Source organism: Micropterus salmoides, unplaced genomic scaffold (genome assembly GCF_014851395.1).
Source record: "Micropterus salmoides isolate LMB-PRFRI ecotype aquatic unplaced genomic scaffold, ASM1485139v1 Ms_hic_scaffold_20, whole genome shotgun sequence".
NCBI classification, from domain to species: Eukaryota; Metazoa; Chordata; class Actinopteri; order Centrarchiformes; family Centrarchidae; genus Micropterus; species Micropterus salmoides.
Window position 1 is genome coordinate 17936856 of NW_024041151.1, and position 15186 is coordinate 17952041.

Genomic DNA, 15186 nt, shown 5'->3' on the forward strand with positions numbered 1-15186 from the left:
CTGGAACATAAATTGTCAGACTGGTGGACGAAGACAGACAAAGAGACTCAGAGTGTGCTGGCACTCCTAGTGCAACACCCAATATGGTCAATGATTACCAGAACACTACGGCAGTACAACTGTATTGCTATTTCTCCTACTGCATACTGAAATACTCCATACTCATTGATTCTGTTGGTGGCAGGATATGAGTTTGGCCTCCAGTATGCTTCTGTAGTCTGCCCCTTTCCAGGTTTCCAAGGTGGAGAGGAGGTTGTGTGCTTTTCATGTTAAAACAGATATTTTCACTTCATTAAAACATACAAACATATCACCTTATAACAAGAAACGTCCAGACGTTGGTGGAATGGCGTAGGATTGGGAAGAGTGCTCCACCTGTCATTTCCTGTCATGCCTACTATACAAAAACACACAGTGTATTTCACTTATTGATAGACTGTGAGGCTCTGTGCATCTGCTGTTTTATGAGTGAGTTGGTGTGTCACTTTTCCATGAGATTCAATCTTCATTGTCTTGTATAGAGGAAATAAAGCATGACCCTGATTTGCTATGATCCTTGAGTAAATCACTTTCAGGACTGACTGACATGTCAATGTGCATGTGCATAAAATCTAATCACTGGCCTGCCCTTGTAATACTAATGCAGCTCAGAGAGGGGTTAAGGCTGTGAAGCCAAAGTTGCTCTGCATCAGTCACAGGTGTCAAATTAGGGTGTTCTTGTAGTTGTTGCCTTCAAAGAAATTGTGTGGGCCATCCAGATGAAGACCTGACCTGGTTAAGGGAACTGACTCATCTCTAAGACTCATACTACCTTTAGTTGATTTATCTTTACTCCTACTTATGGTTTAGTTTATTCTACTTCATTGCAATTCGGAAATAACCAGTGGTGGAAGAAGTACTTTATTTTCATACTTAAGTAATAGTACATGACACCACACAAAAAATGTTACTCAAGTAAAAGAAAAAGTCAATGAGTATAATACTACTCAACTAAAAGTAAAAAAGTACCCAGTTTTAAAAATATCAAGAGTAAAAAGTACATTACATTCAAATCTATTGGTCTAAAAAAAGCAACTTATCTTTTTAAATTCACTCAGGACATGTTTAAATACAGCATCATAAGTTACAGTGAATCAAAATAAGGAAAACTGAGTCGCAAGAGGACAAGTGGATATTTCCAACACTGTGCGGGGGATTACCCTGCGTTATTGTTCTGCTGTTGTAGTAGTATCCCCTTCAGACCATCTGATAGACTCAGTTTGGGACTGTACGTTAGGATGAAACAAGGAGGTAGAGACCTAAACTAACTGAATACCCAGAAATTTTACCAAATACAAATCCATGCACATGTTAACTTCAGCATGTCTGATAAAGTGCAGCTCACAGTCCCAAACTGAGCAAGGTTGGCTTCAGTTTTTAAATGTTCATATTGAAAAACTTTACCAGCTACGTTATCACTGGACCACAAACTGGCTGCGACTCACAATGCAAAAACAATGCCGGTCTGCAGCACAGTCACACCGGACACCGCAATTCTCTTACTACAAACACCCAGGTTTCCTTCAATACATTTTTAAATATATAATACTATTTATACTCAGACTTGGCTGCATATGTGATGCAGATGTGCATCCATATTATTTAGTCTGCCCAGCTAATCAACATTTTAAAATTCATTATTTTTCATCTTTCATTAGACCAGAGTTGTAACTAAATCTTGACTGAGAGGCAAATAATAACTTCTTGTTTTCAAATGATGTGCGGCTATGAGGTGGGCCATCACATCCTATCTGGATTGGTCCCACAGATGTTTCTTGCTGGAATGCTCGAGTTTCATTTCGTGCACACGCATATAAATGCATTTCCACGCGCAACGCGATCATTGTTTCCGAGCTGCAGTGTATAAATACCATAATAAAAAGTTGTATTTCACTCTAACATTCGACGAGATATGCTGCTGATTTGGGTTAGCAGGACAGAAAGACAGAGAGATATTCACTGCACATTAACATTACTTTTATCTGCGGACATCAGACTTTGAGAGGAGAGAACACAAGTTTACCTAATTACTGTTCCCGCAGTTCACTCTCAAGTTTTTTCTCTTCTTGTGCCTAGAAGGACAGTCCCTCTTCATTCTCTTATCAAAGTTGTAATCATTAGGCTAACACTCATTTTCACTTTTGACATGAGAGTGTGGGTGCGGCAGTCCAGCGCTGCGCAAGAGTGACTTGATATTAATGCGTATGCCAGTGTCGCAACACCTGGGCAAAGTTAGTTTGTGCCAAGTCGGCTTTATCAGTTTTACATTTGTTTTTGATGGTGCTTCACTCAGTTGCGCTGCATGCTAATTACAATGTATCTTTCTACAGTAGCTATACTGACAAAAGGCTCTACATAGCGCATTTCGTCCCTACGTTGAAAACGTATGAAGAAGAAGAACAAGTAATGTTAGTAGTAGTAGTAGTAGACTGGTTTGTTAGAAGTAAGAAAATAGATGAAATTTGGACAAATGGAGGCCCACACATATTATTTAGCACAAGAGCCGAGCTTGTCTGCCACCGTAGCTTCTCCTCCGTGCTTGAAAAGGGAGGAATAAGCAGTAACTTATTCATAAGGTGTTGGAATAATCAGAATCTTTTTTTCCTCCTTAAATCTTTATTGCAAAAAGAGAAATAAAGTGTACAGAATTTATATGCTCTGATCATGCTAATCCAACACATCTTTGTAGTAGCATCCATGTTGATTCCACATTCCCACTTAAGAGCACATGAACACACACTAAAGTTGGAAGAATGACTTCGCAACTTGGGAAATAGGACCATCCGAGCAGCACGTGAATGCACCTGGTTGCAATTCTCAACCCTTACCACTAGATGCCACTAAAACTTATAACCTTTCATTTTTTTAAAAGGCTCAGTAATTTACTTAAATAGCTAGACACTGTATTATTTAGTGAATATAACTCATATACATGAGTATATAGCGAAATTGTTGGTGGACCATTTTCAGCGTTGGACAAATATATATTTTTGTACAACAGCTATAAGCAGGCTTTAAAATACACAAACAATACCTGTCTGTAGGATCAGTTCATTGCTTCACTGACAATAAGAAAAATATAGAATATCGCAATACTTGTTCTTGAAAGTCAGAGGACTCCAAAAATCAGACTGTGGCACAACACCCTTAAACTGTGGACAAGTGAAGATGACATTATTTAATGGTGCGGATTGCAAAACTGAGGAAGAGAGAGAAAATAGTGAGGGATGAAGAGAAGAGACAGGCCATAGAAAAAGACAGGAAGTGTCCAGAGTATGGGTTCATTTCAAGCTAAAAGAACTACTTTTAACAGTATGTTTTTGGACTCCTATATAGTCAGCTATGACTATTTCACATTACCACTGAAAATATAAGATGAGAACATTCTTCATACCCTGTCCTGAATACCTGAATTGTGAATCAGTTCTTTTTTATAAATAACCAACTCTTCCATATCAAATCCTAGTTTCCATCCACATCAAGAACCCAGCTGTAACCATTTCCCAGTTCATCTTCTATTTATCTCCATTTCCATGGTGACCCTCCATTTCATGGCCCCACTTAAAGACATGATTCATTTCCAGCCTCTTTAAGTCTTTTCGTTGTCATATGTTCCATTACTTCACAAAGATTACAAAGATGCGATTTCAGCTAAGCAATCCACCTATAATTAATAGGCTTACTGGCTTCCAAATTCTGGGCAATCTGCCCTTCTGCCCTACTTCATTACACCAGTCTAAAAATGCCTCTTTTGCTTTATCACTATCATGATCTAACCTAACCCTTTTAATCATTTTAGCCTTGATTTATCCTCTTATAATAATAATAAAAAATTGAATTTATTACAGACTCCCACTTAAAGCATAATAAACTTTCTTTTCCTGTTGCTTCCCATCTATTTCTTTGTGCTTCTGACATTTTCACAGGGCTTGTGGTAGAGTAAAAAGATCTGATGCTTTTTTCAGACACAGCATTCAATTTCAAAATAATATATGTAGTTTATATATATACCCAAAGCCCCTCACATTTTGTTCTTACAGCACAAAGCTTTTCCTTTACTAATTGTTGCTACATGGAGATTGTAGTCTTTCACATCATTATACAGAGCTTATTTTCTTGATCAAAAATCTCAATTAATATTTACATTGGAAATCTGAAGAAGTGCTTAAAAAAAGTCTTCAGTCTATAAAATGTGTTGACCAACTGGTATTTCCTCATCTGTAAAGGACTTAATGCAGTCCTTTTTCTGTATTTCTCAGAAATCAATAAGTTGTTTCTGTTTTGCTTTGGAAGCACAGACTGGGCAACAATCAAACATTCATTGTTTTCTTCTTTTAATCGTAGTTTAGAAACAAAGGTGAAAGTCACCTTGTCAAGTACTAAATTTATCTAACTACAGTTAGATTTGGCTACGTTCCTGATCCACCAACATTCGCACCACTCCCTACAGGCCCCACTCAGGTGAAAGATCATTTTATGCAAAAAATAACACAGTCCAGTAAGTTTACATTATAATTTCATTCATTCATTCATTCATCTCCTAATTGAAATGCTACTTTCAAATGCCAAATGCCTTTTTTGTCATATTTATAATGTTAAAATGTTTGATGTTCATGGCCGAAGTTTAAACTAATGAGATAATCGGATGTAAAAGTAATCCTTGTGAGCAAAATGCTCAGGCTTCAGACTGCTCTGAATACTAGGTTTCAGAGCACTTTCCTGCCTAGCTGACATCAGCTAGATAAGGATGTCCTTATACAGTCATCTGTTCATGATCTGCTCCAGGCACAGCACACGGACATACCCATCCACCTGCAGGAAAATATAAGGAGTCACAGGCCAGATTCTGAAATGTTTGGCATTCACTCGCTATCTTCCGTCTTTTCAGTTCCGCCATGTTTAATCAACTGAAGTAAATGTTTTCATCCACTATAATCGATCATTGAAGGTCAAGTAGTAGTTGAAGATTAGAAATAAGCTCAAGTCATATTTTAGTTTATTTTAAAAAATCCACTCCACTGCAGTTGGCCCACGAGCCGCAGTTTGGTCACCCCTGCTTTAAAGAAACTCCATAAAATATGATCCAGTTTCACCGGGACCCAAGCAGATCTGCCAAGCCGAACATATCTGGTAGCTACAAAAGGGGAAACCTCCAGGTCTGAAAAGTGAACCCAATGTGGAAGTGGCTTAGACCTAACTTCTTTCTGAAGGCCATCAAGGGGCGACTCCAGTGGCTGCAAAAAGAAGTCTGATTGCATTGGACTTAAGGCTCGTGCAGACTACACAACATTTACCTTCGACACAACTTGCTGTCTTGTAACGGGAGCCTTGAAGTCGTGTTCACATTACGTGACTGATCGACGATAGGGGGTCACACACTACACGAATTGACAATGACTGTCACCTGACGACTTGTCTCCAAACCACGTTTTGTCAAAAAAACATGTGAAAAGTGACACGGGAAATGATGTGAAACTACACCAGAAACGCTGATTGGCCGCTGATTGTTCGGTGAGCTCAGTGACTGGCAAATTGGCAAACTGATTCACTTTATTTATTACCACAGTAAACAACTTTCCTAATGAGTTTATGGCCTTAGTCGCTACTTTCAAGTCTTCTGCAAAACAGCATGATGTTCATTTTGTAAATTATGGTCCCATTTAGAGGAAAATAGACAATAAAGCAGAGTATGCTTTAAGGCGTGGTTATCCTGTGATTGACTAGTCGCTACCAGGGCCACCTGTCAATCAGGATAGAGGTGACTCAACACTGCGTCCATCTAACGGTGCTGCATTTAATGAGCAGTTAACTTTTTTTGGAGAGCTGTCAGTCAAAGAACTTTGACCCTTTCAGAGTGTTTTGGGGCAGCTGTGGCTCAGGAGGTAGAGCGGGTTGCCCGCTAATTGGAAGATCAGCAGTCCAATCCCCAGCCCATGGCTGTTCCATTGGTGTATGAATGCGTGTGAATGTTAGTTTCTGATTGAGCACTTAGGCTAAGTTTGTGAATGTGTGTAAATGGGTAAATGCAATCTAGAGTAAAAAGTGCTTTGAGTGGTTGCATAGAAAAGAAAGGCACTATCCAGAGCATTTACATGTTTCAGTTAATGAAAGTTAAATGGAACACTTTGGTTGCCTAAAAATGTCACGTTCAGCATTTGGTTGTACTAAAAGACAATCAAAGGAGTCAGCTGTATATCTTGTCTAAGCCTGTTTTTCGCTAGCTAAAATTAGCATCACAGTTATTATCACAGTTAACGTGAACTTATTAACTAGGGTGACCAGACGTCCTGAATTACGAGCAGTTGTCCCGACTCCTGTCTGGTTTGTCTTGAAAAGCACTAAAGCTTAATATAAACTACTGGTTCCTACTGATCCTATTATTTTAGTTTGAATGATTTTGTGCTCAAATGGTGCATGTTCCTAAATTATTTGGTGTTCAATTAAATTGCCACACACTAATTGATACATGGCAGGAGTACTGATTATAGGAACTGATTGGATTCTTGGGCTCTAGAAAAAATATAATAGACAATCCACAGAGAGTGCGAGGTACAGGGAGGATCAGGTTTTCCACTGCGCCCCCTAAAGTTGAATAATTTTATATTCAAAAGTAACTTTTCCTGGTTAAATGATTTTATGCCAGCAGATTGTGCTTCATCCAGCCAGAGGGAACAATCACCGACTGTCCGCACTGTGCCTGGTCGCTTCACGACCTCCTGTCCCTGGCCCTGTACCCCACAACGCTCCATTCTATCTTTGATACCTATAATGGGTTGTGTCGCTATTATGACCGGCGCGCTGTTAACAACGCAACTTTCTAAATTCTTCCATCTCATGGAGAAAAGAAGTCAAGTCGAAACAAAATTTGCTTTTTAGGTATGAATGTTAATACAACAGTGGGCAATAAAACAAGAAATTCCCCAAACACAGCAACAACAACCAGGTGCTGGTAGATAGCAGGATGAGGCTATGAAAAGTCAAAAAACAAACTACTGCACACTGATCTGACTTTACTGCATTTATTGTGAGCAATGCGTTTCGCCCATTGCTTCTTCAGGCTCACACAGTGAAATTACAAAAACACTCACAGGTGTGCTAAATAGACACTGTGTAGGTCATATGACCAGTGCATTCCATTTTTTCTATGACATTTTTCTCATGTATAAACATTCATAAAATCAACATCTTATACAAAATCTTATAATTAAAACAGCAAGAATGTGATTAGTATCCAAACAGATCAAAAAACATCAATACATATATACTGTACATAAGTCACCAGCATTACATCATTACAGGAACTCATACAGTAAGTATCATAAGGCAAATAGCCCGTAGATCCTACATCTGTCATATACACCTTAAGGGGAGGACAGGACACTATGTATCTCAACTTTCCCTGAAGGTAAAACACACCTCAGAGAAAGATATATAGTAATCTACATCACAGGAATGATTAAGTCCATGAGGCTCAATCGTGTTCAATCCAAGAATCCAAAAAGCTTCCATTCTTAAAAGATGGTTAATCAGGTTACCCCCTCTTGGATTAGGACTCAATCTTTCAATGCCAATAAATTTAAGGGAAGTGGCCGAACCATGGTTTTTCTCTTTGTAGTGTCTAGCAATGGCACAATCCATATTCCCATTTCTAAGGGCTAAGGGCGGCTGTGGCTCAGGAGGTCGAGCAAGTTGGCCGTTAATCAGAAGGTCGGAGGTTCAATCCTGGCTCCCCCAGGCTGCATGTCAAAGTGTCCATTGGCTGAACCCTGAATTGCCCCTGGTGGTCGAGTGTGTGAATGTTAATTTCTGTTTGAGCACTTAGGCTCAGTGCGTGAATGCGGATGTAGTGTAAAAGCGCTTTGAGTGGTTGAAAAGACTTGAAAGGTGCTGTACAGAACATTTACATTACTTATGCTATGTGTGGTAGTTTGCTTTTTGACTGTTAATACAACAGTATTGCCAAAGCCTCAAGGAAAATACAAAAAAAAAAACCCAATTCAATTCATATAATTTATTGAATAAATAAAATAATTTTATTTCAATATATTGGATATAGAATAATATTATCGAATATTTTTAATTTCTCTACGTCTTCTTTCATTACGCCTGTACCTCCTCCTCGCAACGATAACCTTCCTTTCAAACGTATTAAATACAGATGCTATTGAACTCACATGAAATTGCTTTTAGCCTTGTTAGATCACATTGCGTGTAGTAATTACCATTACTTTACACAATAAAATTTAAATGCCCCAAATTGCATATTCATTAAGGCAAAAGTAATAAATGAATAACAGGTGTTATCTTGCACTTTTGGAAGACGTCATTCTCCATGCACACCGTTAGTAGATCAGCTTACATGTTAATTTGCTTGTGATACCAAGTTTGCACACGTCTTTACTCACACAAACCTTCAATGTGGCCCATAGTGTACAAAGAGTACTACATGTAAGTGTACTAAAGGAAGTATCCGAACTAAGACACAGTAATTGTGTGAAGTTAAAGTATGCTAGTTAGCATTTTAGTAGCATAAACATCACCTTTCTGTAGCTTGTCCCTGTATGTTATTTACAGCTAGAAGGCAACCGTGGTTTCTCTCCTGGCTTCATGCTTCACTCTGTAGTTCATTCATGGGCTCTCCTGTCAGGTCCTTTACTGGAAAAGGGCAGTTCTGGGAAACAGAAAGTTTTTCCTTGACTGTAAGCTGTTATTCTCAAACAGGACTATTGTGTGACGCAATGCTTCTTGATGCTTCATAGTTATTTTTGCAGTAGCAAGACGTAGGGACGTTTTCCACTTAGTTCTACTTGCTATTAATTGATAGCAAAAAAACGTGTTAAATTGGACTTACTGGACACTTTTGGTACTAATTAGCAGACATATTACAGCTGGACAGAAACTCATTAACCTAGCAACATTAAAGCTACAAGTCAATGACTCACTCTCTTAAAGTAGTCTAACTGGCTCACTCACTCCATCTGCTGTTGTGAATAGGTACATGTTCCGAAATGTAATACCACACCAAAGGCACAATGAAAAGATTGTTTATTTGTTTTCACACCATGGTATACTGTTTTAAAATGGACCGCCTACGCAGTCAGTGATTCACACCCATAAACACAGTCAGTAATGACAAGGAAGATATTTGGATTTCAACTGGGCTTCACTCAGTGGTCAGTGACACTTCCCAACAGAATATGAGCTGAAAGACATCATCTGACCTACCATTTAACCATACATTAAGCAGTACAGTTAATAAAATGAGGAACATAGACTGTAATCTAAGGCTATTTCTCTCTTTCACTTTCTTTTCTGTCACATCACAGTGACGCACCATTTCTGTAGTGTTGTACTACTGTGCCACCTTGTGGCTAACGTATTCTCAAAGGTTTCTTGTATAGTTTTATTAAACTTAAACAGAAAAGGTGAGGTTCTCCACCTACACCTTAGACCTAGATTAATTAGGAAATATAAATAATAGCAATATTTGCAGTACAATCAATATTTTAATGGTTTCAGGTAATGTCCTGGTGCAGTAAAAACTTCAACTTGGACAACTTACTTTGATGACAATGACAATCCAACACATCTTTGTAGCATTGTCTATGTTGTTTCCACATTCTGACTTAAAAGCACGTGAACACACTGATGTCGGAAGAACGACTTCACAACTTAGGAAATGGGACCATCCAAGGAGCACATGAATGCATCCTTACAGCCATGGGCATCCCAGAATACTCATCTTCTCTGTTACTCACTGTAAAGCAGTGGTCCCAAAATGGTGACAATATTTGGGGGGAGGAGAGCCAAGTCCAATTTATTTGAAATAACATGTTCAAGAACATGAACTGTGTGCTTCTTTTGCATGTTTCTCATTAGTTTCTGTTGTCCAAATGAAACTTACAAGCTAAACTGCAGAGTTTTTACACACTAAACTTAAAAGGCTCTCCTGCTGTACTGACAAGTAAGCCAAAGCAAGGCGAGTTTCTTCATAGTTTGGATTTTACTGATGTTAGTTTGTCTACTTTCTGTACTTGTACATTTTTTCATAATAAATCTTGCTACCTGATAGCTTTGCTAATATCTGAGCACTTTTGTTCCCAAATCAGATACATTAAATGGACTTTTTCATTTATATTTTATCTTATTTACCTGTAGGCTATATAATAACACATTATTATTACCAAAAGGTTGTGTTTAACTTTTCTCGCGGCTAGGCTAGTAGTCCCAAGTGCAAGAGAGGGAGGAGTATTACGTTCACTACTGTGGGTGGATGTCAGACGTGTGGGGAAAAAATATATTCGAATCCCAAAATTGAAAATCAAATGTGTACCCAACGATCAAATATTCGGGTCTAGCCCTACAGATTGACAATCAAAATAATGATTATGATGCAAATATTTTTACAGCACATCAAGCCATATAGTGTAACAGTTCTACCAATGTAATTCTAAAATAGTCCATCAAGCTGCAACTACCTAAAGACAAGTCAAATTTACACAAATGCAGTGAATCCAACAATGGGTGAGAAATAGAAGCTAACCATAACCTTAAACATGACAATGAGAGAGATTTGGAAGCCAGTGCAGTAGGGCTGGACCCGAATATTCGACTATCCCTTTATTGGATTGGTATTCAGTTTTCAATTTTGGCATGTGGAGATTCGCACAAGCACCCACAGTTCTGTGCCGCACAATGCCGCACACACACCAGCTTGCACCGCGCTTTTAAGTTTGTCTCTTGCTGTATCATACAGCGACAGACACATACAGGCTGCTATCTGTCCGCTTTCGACTTTCATTGTCAGTTGTATGTTTTACTTTTTCACCTACAATTCTTTGTTAACAACTGCAGGTGATTGAGGAAAAGGCCTATAGTACATCTCTCTCTGTCTGTGGGCAAGTGCGTGCGTGTGATTGTATCTGCAACTGTCAGTAGACCATATGGCGACCGATCATGAATGGAGTTGGTCTCTTGGACGGATAGAAAAATAAAAAGTCATGCTCAGCACATAAAATCTGAGTGAAATAGAAATAGAAGATATTTTCTATTTTTCTAGAAGATATTGTCTTGTGTTATATGTTCAGTGCAGCCCAAGAATTTAAAAATAAGCTTGTAAATGGCTTTTAAAGTGATCATGTACCAGAAAACTTACAAAAATAAATGCAAAAGTAATCTTATCTCACCTGAAGGTCATAAATCCTTAGGATCTCTGCTGGGCCTCTGCTCTCTTGGCCTTCTGCCTGTACAGGGCAATCAGTTGTGGTGTGTATCTCTCAAGCTCGCAGTAGAATTGGTTGCATAGGTTCAACATTTGTAAAGCGATGAACTCAGCAAACATCTGCAAATACATAAATGTATGTAGATTAATGGCTTTCAACTTGGGCCTTGACAGGAAAACATAATGCATCAATTACTTGTTTTAAGCAGGATGGCTGACTATATGGCAAAAAGAATATAGTTTTTACCTGAGAAATGGACACCACTGCACTGACAAGACAAGAAAATGCAGTTTGCAGGTCATCCTGCAAACTTCTTTAACCTGACTAAGGTTTTGCTGCATCAAAATGAAAGATTATGTGGCTAAGAACTGAGTTAGCCAATCAAATATATTTTAAACTAGACTAATTGTATAATATTTCATCATCTAGCTTCTACCTGAAGCAACATTCCTACCCTTGTGTTGTTTATCAACAGTGCCATTTTTGGTCTGAACAGGGTTGAGACAGAATTTCAGTCAGGTACTAAATAGTTTAAGAACCACAAAGGAGTCATTCAACCATATCATCATAAGTTAATAACAGACTTTAACAGAGTCTACAGTGAAAAATATTTTCACTTAATGCTGTAATAGATCTACAGTCTTCTCGGCTTTTGATCACTGCCAATCATTCTGAAATGTTTAAAAGAAATCAAAGATCTATGAAATCTATAATCATAAAATCTCATAGTCATTGCTGGACTAATACACTTCAGTACAATATCCCTCATATGTCTCATGGCAGAGCTAAAATATCTTCTTTCATGTAAAAATGTCATTCACTGTGAAATGTTGTTGGCTATGTCTGATCAGCAAGCCAGCAATTGACGCAGAAATATGCAAATTGATAACATACCTTGGATAGCTGTAGTGCCACTCAATACTCTGCGAGAGCAAATATAAAAAAAACAATATGAAGAATTACCATTAGTTCAGTCAACAAGAACATCATCAAATGCTGATTATTTTTTTCGCAAGTCAGGTGATTATAGGCAAGATGAAATTCCTTCAGCAGCACTCTCTATAGTAATAATTGTGCAAACAATATATGAACACCAACTTTTGATTAGTTTACAAAATAAAGGCTTCTCACAAACATGTGATATGGGTAGAGTTTATTGTTGTGATAAATGTATTCAGACTTAGTCAACAGTTTATTAGGTACATCTAGGTAAATTTAATGCAGTCTAATCCAACATTTCTGCAATAAATCCTCACTTCTGAGGATGTCTTTTTGGCTATTTGGAGCAAAGTATCTTACCAAACTATGAAAACTTATTTTTAACCACCAATGGAATGGTACAAGTAGGCTATTATTTAACTTACCTCTACATTAGGGGTCCTCAACTACATTTGTTCAAGGGCACAAATCTTTCTAAGTAGACACTGTGGAGGTCGGACTTTCAAAAATAAAGTAATTACCATATTTCTGTTTATTATTTTCAACTTTCACAAAATGAAATTTTTATTAGCTTAATCAATGTGAACAGATTCCTAAAAACATGGTAGATACTGATAAATCTACATAGGCTCTACATAGGCCTAACTAGAAAATGCTCTAAGACCAGAGGCAGTTCACCGAGGAGTGATGGTTAAAATCTGTAAATGTAACTCTTATTGGCATGATATATATTAATCATGTGGTTTTGAGGTTATTATGCAGCTTTATTGTGCATGTGACACCTGTAGTTACTGGTGGTAACAGCAGATGCTGTTGCGTTTTTTCAGATTTTGAGAAAGGAGAGGCTGGATCCGATGAAAATTAACAAGAAAATTTAATTAAAAAATAGGTGAATAAAAGATGGCATTACAGAACAAACATGAAACAAAAACACTGCAGTGGACTGGAAAGTTGTTCCTCTTTTCAGATTTACAGCTTACAGTCCTGATTCTCACAAAATGAATTCCTCCAGGTATGTGGGCAGGTATTAAACAAAGGCACTAAACAAAGAGGTGTCAGTTTCGTTCACATTACAAAGAGGAGATAAACAGTGGTTTAATTAACATTCTAATGCAATTGTCTGGCTTAAAACCCTGCAGTTTTAAATTTGAAGGAAAACACTGAAACACTGGAGTACATTAAGTTTGTTGTAACTTTTTAAAACTCAACAATGCCTACAGTAATACCACAGGACATAGAAGTCTGGGGTAGCTAAAGAAACTATTATCGGGCAGTTATTGGTATTTTCCATAATTAGGTGAGTAGCCATGATCTTACTTTATGCCGCACACAACATGAGTCTGCGAACCGCGAAAGTGAAAGGAGTTGGTTACCTGGCTCAGAAGGTGGAGGTGAGCAGCCTGTCGCCTGCAGCTCTTTATCTAACAGCTCGCTGTGTCTGCTCCTGACTGTAGAATTACTCACAGCAATATTTCAAACTGGTTGAAAATGACGGTTATCTTGTTGTGTAGACGCATTTTTAATGAATGAGAGCAGTCGGCGCTAAACCTACTTATAGATTGCATTTCCGGTGGCTACTTCAAAATAAAAGTCAACTTGTGTTTCGTCAGTTAAATGCTTTTAAAGTGAAATGTTCAGTTTGCATTAGCAGTAACTTAATACAGCATTTTTTCACAGCTGCTTACACTGCATGATGAAATTGTTCTCTTGCTCTTGAAGCCAAAGTGGTCGCGAGTTTTTTTTAAACTTTTTTTACTTCTACTGTAACGGATGTGATTGAAAATGTAGCGAAGTACAATACTTTCATCAAAACACACTTAAGTAAAAAGTAAAATTACAGATTTAAATAAAAAACTACTTTAAAAAGTACAAATACACAATAAAACTACTAGGCCTACCAATTAGTTGGTGTCGAGGGAGAAGAGCAGGGGGGAAAGCACACACCCCTGGTGGGCGCCAGTGCTAATTGACCGGGTGCTGGATGTGGTGTTCCTCAGCCGCACCTGCCGACTCCTGTCAGTCAGGACGTTTGTGATCCACTGACAGGTGGAGGCTGGCGCAGTGAGCTGGATGAGTTTGGTGCTGAGGATGTTGAGGATGCTGTTGAACGCCGAGGATCCTTGCATATGTCCCTGGAGAGTCAAGGTGTTGCAGGATAATGTAGTCCCAAGTAGACTACATCACATAGACTGTATATAAAAAGCTACATCATCAACTGACCAAACTGCAGGGGATCCAGCAGGGGACCTGGCGTATTATAATTGGTAGATTTCCAAAGGGAGTCTGGTCAATATTATAATAAGTAGTTTGGAAAACTACTCCCAATTACTGTATAATATACACCAGAGTCCATTTGGAAAACTACCAGTTATAATATACTTTCACGTATTGTTTTAAACAGAACCCAGAAGCAGACTTTTGATGGGAGAACGTTCAAGCAGTTTATTCAACAGCAGTAAGGACACAACACGGGGCAAGGTAGGTGCAGGGGAAGTCAGTAGTGTGGCTGGCTTGAAGATATGCTGGGCAGGCAGGCAGTGCACCGAGAGATGATAGCGTGTACACGATCTCTTTAAAAGCCATTTACAAGCTTATTTTTAAATTCTTTGGACACCCTGAACACATAACACAAGACAAAAAATCCTCAATTTCACTTAGATTTTATGTGCTGTGCATGACTTTTTATTTTTCTATCCATCCAAGAGACCAACTCCATCCATGATCAGTCGCCATACTTTCTACTGACAGTTGCAGAGACACAAACAGAGAGCGATCTACCATAGGCCTTCTCCACAAGCAGCTCACCTGCGGTGGTTAACACAGAGTCTTAGGTGAAAAAGTTCAAAATGCGAGCTGTGTTTTTTGGGCAACAAAACATACAGCAGACAAACTGAAAAGGGCGGTGCAAGCTGGTATGTTGTGCAGCGTTGTGCAGGACAGAAATGTAGGTGGTTGTGCGAATCTCCACATCCCAAAATTTAAAAAT

General features: G+C 38.4%; 1 long non-coding RNA gene across 1 annotated transcript; it reads right to left on the reverse strand.

Annotated features, from left to right (window-relative positions):
• Positions 1 to 8286: 8286 nt before the first annotated feature.
• On the reverse strand, positions 8287 to 13722 carry LOC119915042. The gene is made up of 4 exons (XR_005446882.1): positions 13574 to 13722; positions 12156 to 12184; positions 11226 to 11380; positions 8287 to 8710 (listed from the first exon to the last, which is right to left on the reverse strand). It is a non-coding gene; the product is annotated as an uncharacterized LOC119915042 (long non-coding RNA).
• Positions 13723 to 15186: the final 1464 nt, after the last annotated feature.